Source organism: Phoenix dactylifera, chromosome 8, assembly GCF_009389715.1.
Source record: "Phoenix dactylifera cultivar Barhee BC4 chromosome 8, palm_55x_up_171113_PBpolish2nd_filt_p, whole genome shotgun sequence".
Classification (NCBI taxonomy): domain Eukaryota; kingdom Viridiplantae; phylum Streptophyta; class Magnoliopsida; order Arecales; family Arecaceae; genus Phoenix; species Phoenix dactylifera.
Genome location: NC_052399.1, coordinates 25,129,529 through 25,142,097, shown reverse-complemented (window position 1 = coordinate 25,142,097; position 12,569 = coordinate 25,129,529).

The following is a 12,569-nucleotide window of genomic DNA, read 5'->3' as shown; positions in this document are numbered from 1 at the left end:
AAAAATATTTCTTTATTTATTTAATATTATTTATTTTATTTGGTATTCTATCATTTATTGACAATCATGATACTTACATTTTTTTTAATTATTCATGCATCATGCATGCCTTTATTTTATTAAATCAAAAACTATCATTGGACGTTGTGAGACCCAATAAAAGTGATGTTTATATAATAGTTTTAGGCTTACTTAGGTTTGGACTTACAAGGTTGAGTTTGTCATAGTGACTGTACATATGTAGTAACTCCTATATGGAAATCATTTTGTCCAATATTATTCTTAGTTCAATTATAACTCCACAAAATTGACTACAAATTAGAAAATGATATGATCCAACTTGGTAGCTTAGCTAAGGTTAGATCATTATTTTATCTTCTATTTGTAATTGGACTTTTAAACAAGAAGAAAAATATTGTTATAATTAAATATGTTTAGTTGCAAGAAAATGCGGCAAACATGAAACCAAGCATGCATAAACATTTAATCTATTATCTTCTAGATTAACAATTCTTCTAAATTTTATTTTTAGCACCAATTCTACAGTTTTATAAAATTTTTAGATTATGGTATTTTAACTTCACCATCAATTTCTATTGTTTTATCCATTTATTATTTTATATTATGCTAACTCACAAATCATGTAATTTGTAAAAATTTATCCAAATAAGGACGTAAAAGAGCTAACCTTTAATGATGTGATAACTACAGTGAACTCATAAAAATGAATACAATTAAATATAAGAGTTCTTATTGTAATTATCACATAAGAACAATAGTGTAATAGTTGATATACAATATATAGATAAAATTATTAGTATACTCAATTTTTCCACCTTTTCTGGTGGTGATATTGCCCACAAATTTTGTTCTTTCTTAAGCAAAAAACTTATAAATTAATTATTATAACATTCACAATACTTATTAAAAAGGATAGTATGATATATAACCAAATTATTAAAAAACAATATAGTATTTTGCTCTAAATCAACAAAACTAGTCCACTATATTTCTATTTGAGCAATTGTGGTTATATGATTGTAAGAAATTGATAGCAGATATTTAAAAACAAGAATTGTTAACATATTATAGTTAGGGAAGTCAAGTCAAAAAATTATCAAAATTCATAAAATATAAATAAAAATCAACTATGGTGCTTTGCATTTTTAATTTCTATGCATGCCATAAGCAAAGTCTAATTTTTATGATTAAATATCAGCACCCTATCCATGTGCAAGGAATTGGCTTCCATTTGAAACTAAAGATACCCCAATCTTTTTATATCTCTATTCCTATTTTTTCTGGGACTCCTCTCTTTAAGGTTATAAATCAAAGCCAAGCTTTTATTAGAGTTAGTATAGGCCTGAAGATTCTTTTTTATACTTAAAACTTCACAATCTCCTTCTCAAGATATCTTTGTGGATCTATCTCAATTTCCTAAAAAAAACTTAATTATGATCATAAAAGCTCCATTAATAATCTCTTTGACAACCATGTGAGCCCCTCTCTCTATTATCATCCATGAGAAATTGTTTTCCGTTCATAAGTTTTCATTATTAAAAGAGTTCAACATCCTAGGACTTCCATGAAATAATATGAACTTTTAAACCTATTATCCATTGTTTTTGGTGGGATATTCTTTTTTGATGTGTTTTGTCCCAAAGATACTCTTGTTTATTATTGAATGGCTTTTCATTAATCTACATATGATATCTATTAAATAATGCATATGAAACCTTAGACTTTTAATTATTTATGTGTCTTGCAAATCGTATTATTTTTAATTATTTGTATGGCTATTTTTGTTGATTTTATAAGACAACATGATGTTGATCTAAGTTAAATTAAGTATAACCAATGTTAAGTTTGCATCAATTGATTAACCTCAAATCATATCAAGTATTAATTGGATTGAATCATGTCTAGTTTATTAGATCATTTGGTTTTTTATATATAAAATAAATTAATTATAAAATTATAATTTATTAAAGTTCCTTTGATGTAGAATTAATCATTGTCGAACTATGGTACATCTTTGTATCTCAAAATGCAGGGAAAAATTATGACAAAATTATTTATTCTTTTCTCTACAAAAGGATTGTACTGTTGTAATGTATATAATGGTTCTTTTCTTTTAAAGCACCCCTTTTAGATAATATTTTTAATGCTAAAATTTGAAGCCCTTTAATGATATGGTGGTCTAGTAGTATAACTAATTTAGAATAGTTTGACTTGTTAATATTATTCATTTTTATTATTTTTAACTTGGTCAATATATTTTTATTTTCTTCTCATGAATGGTGAAATATCTTTTATTAACTCTAGGCTTGAATTATTTCATCAGTAAGTTATTTTAAAGCACATACTATTTTATACATTATAAAAATATTATTTTATTATCATGAGACTATAGTTGCACTAGCATTAAGCATATAACTATATGCTCAATTAATAAATATAAAAGTTTTAATTAAAATTTTCAACTAAATATTTTCTATTTTTTTGCCTCTACTAGGTCGCATTATTCACGGAATTGCCATCTTAGGATCGAATGTATCGTTGCAAACTCTGAACAAAGAGGATAGGAGTAGGACGTCACGACATGTCTCCAGGTTTTCGGTGAGGGAGACGGCTGGCCGTTGGTTTCGCAGATTACGTGTCAGAATTTGCCCTAATGGTTTATAGCCATCAGGTTGCATCTTTCCGGCGAAAGAATGATTGTTCTTTTTTCCCGCACACCAACCATTGGATCATATCTTGCACATGCAGATATCAAAGCACTTTAAATTCTCTTTTATCTGCTTGCACGAATCTCATAACGGTTATTATGCGATCCAATGATAAATACTGTGAATAAAAGATGTATGATTCGTTAGCACGAAAGATACAACATGAACCATGGTTTATCTACTCTTTTTATCGGGATCAGCTATTATTTTATGCTTATGTTGGATTTTGGTCTAACATTATAAGAACACTGACTTGGATTATTATTATTATTATTAATTTCATTCTTGGAAACAATTGCACATATGAAATATTTTTGCAAGAGTATCAAAGTTACATCAAAATGTTACATTGCAAAATTTAATTCGAGCTATAAGTGCACTGGACTTATATAATTTTTGATTGACTGGGTGATTGTTAAAATAGAAGTTGTTCGCGTGGCTCTAATAATTGCCTAATAGGTGCTTATTCTTTCTCCACATCAAAGTTAGATTCTCTTTTACCTCCTTACTTGTCTTTCCTAAGACTCCCAATCAAACCAACTTTAACTTCACTAGAATAATTTATACTATATAGGGAAAAAAAACATTAAGATTCTTTGAATCTGACAAATATTTCCATAAATGAAATATTATTTGTTTGCATCACCATAGATTGTTTTGGAAAAAAAATATATGCATACAACTAATTATAATTTTCAATTCTAATTCCAAAGTTTACATACGATGAAATTTTTCGAGCATCTCAGGTTCCTCTAATATTTTTCCAACTAATCTTTCTCTATCTAATAAATTTATTTTCCATTTGTCTTTATGTCTTGCTCCAACAGTCTTATCCACCTTCAATCTCTATATCCTATTTTAAATTTTATTTCTTTTATTTATTTAATATTACTTATTTTATTTGGTATTCTATCATTTATTCCCAATCATGATACTTCAATTTTTTAACTATTCATGCATCATGCATGCCTTTATTTTATTAAATCAAAAACAATAATTGGATGTTGTGAGACCCAACAAAAGTGATGTTTATATGATAGTCTTAGGCTGACTTGGATTTGGACTTAAAAAGTTGAGTTTGCCATAGTGATTCTACATATGTGGTAACTTGTGTGCAAATCATTTTGTCCAATTTTTATCCTTAGTTCAATTATAACTCCACAGAATTGACAACAAATTAGGAAATGATATGATCCAACTTGGTAGCTTAGCTAAGATTAGATCATTATTTTAACTTCTATTTGTATTTGGACTTTTATACAAGAAGAAAAATACTGTTATAATTAAATATGTTTTGTTGCAAGAAAATGTGGCAAAAATGAAACCGAGTATGCATAAACATTTAATCTATTATCTTCTAGATTAACGATTCCTCTAAATTTTATTTTTATCATCAATTCTACAGTTTTATATTTTTTTTAGATTATGGTATTTTAACTTCACCATCAATTTCTATTGTTTTATCTTTATTATTTTATATTTGTATGCTAACTCGCAAATCATGTAACTTGTAAAAATTTATCCAAATAAGGATGTAAAAGAGCTAACCTTTAATGATGTGATAACTATAGTGAACTCAAAAAAACGAATGACAATTAAATATAAAAGTTCTCATTGTAATTATCACATAAGAACAATAGTGTAATAGTTGACATATAATATATAGATAAAATTATTAATATATTCAATTTTTCCACCTTTTTCAGTGGTGATATTGCCCACAAATTTCGTTCTTTCTTAAGCTAAAAACTTATAAATTAATTATAATAACATTCACAATACTTGTTAAAAAGGACAGTATGATATATAACCAAATCATTAAAGGACAATGTAGTATTCTGCTCGAGTCCACTATATTTCTATTTTAACAATTGTGGTTATATGATCGTAAGAAATTGATAGCAGATATTTATAAATAAGAATTGTTGACATATTATAGTTAGGGAAAGTCAAGTCAACAAATTATCAAAATTCATTAAATATAAATAAAAATCAATTATGGTGCTTTGCATTTTTAATTTTCATGCACGCCATAAGCAAAGTCTAATTTTTATATGATTAAATGTCAGCATCCTATTCATATGTAAGGAATTGTCATCCATTTGAAACTAAAGATACGCCAATTTCTTTATATCTCTATTCCTATTTTTTCTAGGACTCCTCTCTTTAAAGTTATAAAGCAAAGCCAAGCTTTTATTAGAGTTAGTATAGGCCTGAAGATTCTTTTTTATACTTAAAACTTCACAACTTCTCAAGATATCTTTGTGGATGTATCTCAATTTCCTAAAAAAATCTTAATTCTGATCTTAAAGGCTCCATTAGTAATCTTCTTCATAACTATGTGAGCTCCTCTCTCTATCATCATCCATGAGAAATTGCTTTACATTCATAAGTTTTCATTATTAAAAGAGTTCAACATCCCAGGACTTCCATGAAATTTTTAAACCTATTATCCATTGTTTTTGGTGGGATATTCATTTTTGATGTGTTTTGTCCCAAAGGTACTCTTGTTTATTATTTAATGGCCTTTCATAAATCTACATATGATTTATATTAAATAATGCATATGAAGCCTTAAATTTTTAATAATTTATGTGTCTAACAAATTGTACTAGTTTTAATTATTTATATGGCTGTTTTTGTTGATTTTATAAGACAAACATCTTATTAATCTAAGTTGGATTAAGTATAACCAATGTTAAGTTTGCATCAATTGATTAGCCTCAAATCATATCAAGTATTATTTGGATTGAATCATGTCTAGTTTATTAGATCATTTAGATTTTTATATATAAAATAAATTATTTATAAAATTATAATTTATTAAAGTTCCTTTGATGTAGAATTAATCATAGTTGAACTATGGTACATCTTTGTATCTCAAAATGCAAAGAAAAATGATGACAAAATTATTTTATCTTTTCTCTACAAAAGGATTACACTTTTGTAATGTATATAATTGTTCTTTGCTTTTAGAGCATCCCTTCTATATAATATTTTTAATGCTAGAATTTGAAGCCCTTTAATGATATGGTGGTCTAGTAGTATATCTAATTTAGAATAGTTTGACTTATTTATTATTCATTTTTATTATTTTTAACTTGGTTAATATATTTTTATTTTTTTCTCATTAATGGTGAAATATCTTTTATTAACTCTAGGCTTGAATTATTTCATCAATAAATTATTTTAAAGTACATACTTTTTTATACATTATAAAAATATTATTTTTTATTATCATGAGACTATAGTTGCACTAGCATTAAGCATATAACTATATGCTCAATTAATAAATATAAAAGTTTTAATTTAAATTTTCTACTAGTACTTTTCTTTTTTCTTTTTACTTTTTCTCTTAAAGGAGCTTGTACATCTCTGTATATATCTACTATAAAATCTTCACCAAATCTTCATTAATAAAATCTACAAACCTTTAAATAATTTAGATATGCATAAGTTATTATTTTTGTTTCACCGTATCTTATAGCTCCTAATTTATGAGGAAGCCTTTAAATAAATACAAATTTTTGCATATACACAACTCCTTCATAAAATATTTATTTTTTATTGACATCTAAATAGTGCAAAATACATATATCCTCCAAAAAGCTTAAACTTGCATATATATCATTTTGAAATATTAAAATCACATCCCAATTGCTATGATTAAATAGCATCCTTCAAATGGGAAGTAATATTACATATCATCTTACTCTTATGTATAGATAAAAATTCAATGTGTTATATTGCTCAAATTGTGTTTGGATATTATATCGTGCATTTACAACATCTAATCTTGCATCTACTTAATGCATAAGTAGAAGCTTCCAAAATAAAAGATTATTTTTTTCTAAAATTTTATATAAGCATGGATCAATGTCAATAGTGTGAATCAATGATTTAGTTTGTGGATCATTGTTTTAGATTGTTAATTTTGTTGTCCAAGAGTGTATAATCCAAATATTTATTTCACTAAGCTTTATTAGTCCCTTCTTTTAATTTAAAATAATGGAAACAACAATCATCAATAAGGTGAACAAACATTATGGACTATAGCTAGGATTAAAGGGAAAAGTTATAGTTACACCCCTTATCATGCATAGTATCAAATCAGCAACAAAGAGGTTGGCGCAAAAGATAATGTCCAGAGTAAAGCAGTGTTAGGAGTCATGTGTTTCATCCATACTAAATATTCCTCCTGCCAAGGGACATGGTGCCACCGATGAAATTTATGTAATAAATAGGGAGTGCCTTGGAGAGTTTATTTGTATACACAAAGTTCATTGGACCATATATTGCTGGCCTAGCAGCTTAATGTGTATTATAATAATTCTCATGACTCTCTAATATAACTAATTATTGTCAGCCACCCTTCATCCATAACCACTTGCTACAGATCATGATACCAAAGTCCCCATCATGATTATCATATTCACCATCAAATAAATATCAAAATTTTATTTTTTAGAAAAAGATTATTTAAATTTTAATTATGAAAAAAAAAGCCTACGATACAAGGGCTAACTTTATAGAAAATGTTAAACAACGGTCATTAATTACAGAGAATGCTAAATAAATAAGGACTCATGAACAATGGCATTGTTCTTGAGTGGGGCCTCATTTGTCTTGTGAAGTTGGAGAGCATTTCCAAATCTCCCGATCTCGCCACATTTGATTTTATTGTTTAAGGCACTTCAATCGCGAGGAGGCGGGAAGTGACGTAAGGGAGTCGCAAATGATACAAGATGAAGAGATAAAGACACGGAGACAGCTAAGCCGGCGCAGAATCTTGGACCATATTTAATTCATAATCTATTGACCCTCGTACTTTAGTCAGAAAAAGACACGAAGGGCGTATAAAGGCAAGAGAAGAAGAATCTTGGCTTCCACTCGGACCGCCATTCGGCCGACGAATCCATTTACCGTGAGAACGCATCGGACCGCTCCTCGGCCCACGAGCCCTTGACCGAAGGCAGCATTTCCCACGTGATTCGAAAGCTCAGCTCCCCTCCAGCTCAGCTCGTGCGAAATTAAGATGAGAAACCCATGTCTAGAGGCGGGAGTGGATTAGATAATATTAATTTTATTTTTATATCCAAATCTATCTAAATATAAAAAAAATTACTGATATCTATATGTGATGGAGAAAATACTAAAAATCCCATTGGATGATTTCAAAAGAATAGCAACAAGATCGATGTCAAGCTTGCATAAAATATAGCAATGTTTATTGTCACAAAGTGGTCTGAATAAATGGCCAAAACCTCTCACTACACAGTTACTGAGACGGGAGTCCGGAATGTTTTGATTTGGGAAAAAATGAAGAAGAATTTTTTCTAAACTTTGGGAAGATTGCACATGGTAACATATCTCCTTTTCTTAATATGCATCTTTTCGTTATTAAAGCTTTAACTAATTCAGAGGGACTCAGCCGGTTCAATCACTATATACTACTAGTACTTCTAAAGACGAAGCTCTCATCTTTAGTGACCGGTAGGTGAAGAGCGTGCACTATGTACTTTTTAAGAAGAGGTGCATATTTTTTTATCTAAAGATGAAGGCCTTGTTTGGGGGAGCTTTTGGAGGACCAGAAAGCACTTTCTGGCCCTCCAAAAGTACTTTTAGATGAAAAACTGTGTTTGGTAAATTTTTCAAAATGCTGTTTCAGTTCTTGCGGGAAGCTGAAAACAGCTTTTGGGAGAAAGCTCCAATTTGGAGCTTTTGGGAGGAAGCTGTTTCAGCTTTTTTGGAAAGCTGTATTTTTGACAAAAATGCCTATATTAAAATAACATAATTACATAGTTTGTCCCTTTATAAACCTAAAAATCTGCTGGAGCCAAGAACCCTAGCCGTCAGACTCCCTTCTATAAGAAAATGTATTTTTCTTTTCAATTTTTGTATGCATCTCTTGAACCACATTTTAGAAGAAAAATTTTTTAATCCTTTTCCATACCTTCCAAAATCAATCTATTGTTTTTTTTTTATCATCAACCTTGCGGCCCACGCTGAGGTCCTCCTCGAGCGTGGACCACGAAGAAGAGCCCCTGGATCGCGAAAAATTATTTTATGGAAAATTATGGAAAATTATTTTATACTAATAATTATAATATTTTATACCTTTATTTTTGTGTTATACTATAAATATAATATCATATTATATTATATCATAATACATTAATATGTTATGTTAAATAATTTAATATTATGTTATATTATGAAAAATTAATTTATACTAATAATTATAATATTTTATACATTTATTTTTGTATCATACTATAAATATAATACCATATTATATTATATCATAATACATTAATATGTTATGTTAAATAATTTAATATGATGTTATATTATGAAAAATTAATTTATACTAATAATTATAATATTTTATAACTTTATTATTGTATTATACTATGAATATTATATTATATTACATTACATTATAATACATTATAATATTACATTACATTTTAAATAATTTAATATTATGTTATATTATGGAAAATTAATTTATAATAATAATTATAATATTTTATACCTCTATTATTGTATTATACTATAAATATTATATTATATTACATTACATTATAATACATTAATATGTTATTTTAAATAATTTAATATTATGTTATATTATGAGAAATTAATTTATACTAATAATTATAATATTTTATACTTTTATTATTGTATTATACTATAAATATAATATATATTATATTATATCATAATACATTAATATGTTATGTTAAATAATTTAATATTATGTTATATTACCAAATATTAATTTACTCTAATAATTATATTACTATTATGCTATATTAACATAATATTATTTTATATTACAATAATATTATACTATATTGTATATTTATGTATTAATTTATGTTATGTTTTATTATGTTCTGTTGTATAATACTATGTAATGTCCTTTATAGTAATTTTGTCATACAAAAGTACTTTCTCAGTTTGTTTACCAAACACAAGACAAAGTACAACAGCACTTTACGAATGTAGTTACCAAACAGCAAACAGCTTTTTATAACAGCTCTACTTGAGACAGCTCTACTTCCAACAGCTTTACTTCTAACAGCTCTACTGCCAACAGCTCCCCAAACAGGGCCGAAGACTTAAGTGGCTAAACACTTAGCCCAACAGACAAACATATAGGACAATATTGGCTCTATGCACCTGCGGACATCTTTTAAAGCATTTTCGCGCGTGAATCAAAATCGTCTTGCATTGCTTGTTTTTTTCTCATTTAGATGCTTACCTCTTTTATTTTTCATAAGAAACTTTATTTGATTAGAGTAGAGGTTGTGTACTGCCCTGCCATAGTTGCAAATATCTTTATAGTTGGTTGCGACTATTGTCACGGTCAACAATAGTTGAAATTTTTTAAAAAATGTGTTTAGATATTTATATTTATCTTTTAAAATAGTGAATCTTGCATAAACATTTACTTAGTTATTGATTTTGCAAGAAAATGTTGAATTTATTTTATTTGGCAGGAATGGTACATATTTAAGGATTCTTGGATGATTTTGTTCATAGATTCAAGCAAGATGGATGATATACAATTATGAGATATCTAAAGTATATTTACCGAATGTTTGATATATATTTTGAATATATGATATGTGGCTATTATATAATATGTTTATTTAATATTTTGAATATAAGATGGACGTGCCGCTTTCTTCTGCCCCAACGAAGCCGGCTAGCGCCCCATGTAGTTGGATCACAAGGTTATTGGAGGACTCTCAAATGTGTATTATTTAGCTTTTTCTGATTGAAAATTATACTTAAATAGATTTTTATGTAAAATTCACTAAAAAGTAATCAGGGGGGAAGCATCAATAAAACCTATAATAAAGAGTGGCATAAAGTGAAAAAAAATGCAAATCAGGGGAAGCCATAATTGCTTGACTGCACTTTGACTCTATTTGGATGAGGTTAATTGGTCTGAATATCAAAAGAAATTTATTTATCTGTCATAATTTTCACAGTTATTATTCTCAAAAATAATAAATAATTATTATAGGATTATTGATTAATTTAATTTTTTGAGGTATAAGAAGAGGAATTATTTGGCAAATCTCTTGCCAAGATAAGAACGTTGTTATCTACCACTATTGTGCTTGCAGTGGTAATTATTTACCTCAAAAAAACAATTGTAAAATTTTAGTATGAAAATAATCATAGTTATAATGATCACAATGAAATTTATTTAAAATAACAACATTAGTCATTATTTATTTGATAAAAATATTATTTTCCATATCATGTGGATGTTGTAACAGAAAAAATATTTAATTATTGTTTTTTTTATTTTTTACAATCGTCATATATATCCAACATTCAAAATATATTTTCTACTTTTATTAGAAATATGTTGGGTATTTTGTAAAGATGTCAGGTATTTAGATGATTAATTCAAAGTTTTTTTTTGCAAAATCAGTTAGCGAGTACATTCTTATACAAAGTTCACCACCATAATTTTTGTAAAGAAAATCAATACAAAGAAAATTGAATGTTATATTGTAATATAAATACTATATCATAATAACCAATATTTTTTTCTCCATGATAACAGCTGTTATAGTATTATAACAGCCGTTGCTTTAATTTTCTCTGGAAACTTCGTTACTGGAGCCGACAAAGCATATGGGAACGGACTGCTTTGAAAAACGGAAGGTGAAAGTCCACTTGCTCGATTCGAGACGAAGCTACGCCGCCGGAATGTCATATGAAAAAGTGGGGCGGCTAAATTTGGACCGCATCTCTCGTTTCGGTCAAAGGTGGCGTCTGCGAGCGGGATCTCTCTGCCTTGTCTGCTTCTGCCTCGATCGACAAAGCTATTTTTTTTTTTTTTTAACCTAACAAGTTTCCACCGCTCTCAGCAATTGGACCACATGCGAGGTTTCGAATATTGCTTAAAAAAAGAATTTGTTACCCCCGCGCAAGATTTTAGATAATTATAATTTTTCATCTAATGTTACAAATAATATATATTTTATTATTTAAATTTTGCTATGTGCATAATATATAATCTCTTATAGTTATTTTATTCTTAAATAAGCTAATAGCGTTGCCGGTGTTATGATCCATTTGAATCTTAAAATATTTTATATTTTTATTATTTTATTATTTTATTATATAATTTTTTTGAAATTTGAAATTTTTATATTTGATCAAATAATGCTAAAATACCAAACTTGCTATGACGATTAAAACTCAACTAAAGAAGTATGCTTATTAAAATCCAATATATTTGTATATAATCTACCATATTTGGACTTTAAGAGCCCAATTGTGTTACGTGGCTATCCATAACTATCAGAATCCATGGCCTCTAGGATCTATAGTTGGAAGTGAGCATGACCCATCTCAAAGCCCAAATTTGGTAAATTATGTACAAATATCATAGATTTTAATAAGCATACTCTTTTGATTGAGTTCTAATCAATAGTTGGAAATAATTTGGCCAAATATAAAAGTTTCAAGTTTTAAAATTTTAAATAATAAAAAATAAAAGAAAATAATAAGAATAAAGAATATAAGATATTTAAGATTCAAATAGGTTACAGAGCGATGATGTTAGCAAGGTCTGTTAGTTTATTTAACAAAAAGATAATGATAGGGGGTTATGCATATACTTCCAAAAATATTGGGTAGGAATCTCTAATGATCCCGAACCTTGAGAGGTCAGTGTAATTAACTCAAAAAAGAAAAAAACTTTCTTCCACCAGTTGCCATCCGAAACCTCAAGGATATCTAACTTCTATGTTTATCATAGAATTACATAACTCATTTATTGTAAGACCCAATAACCCGGCCCGG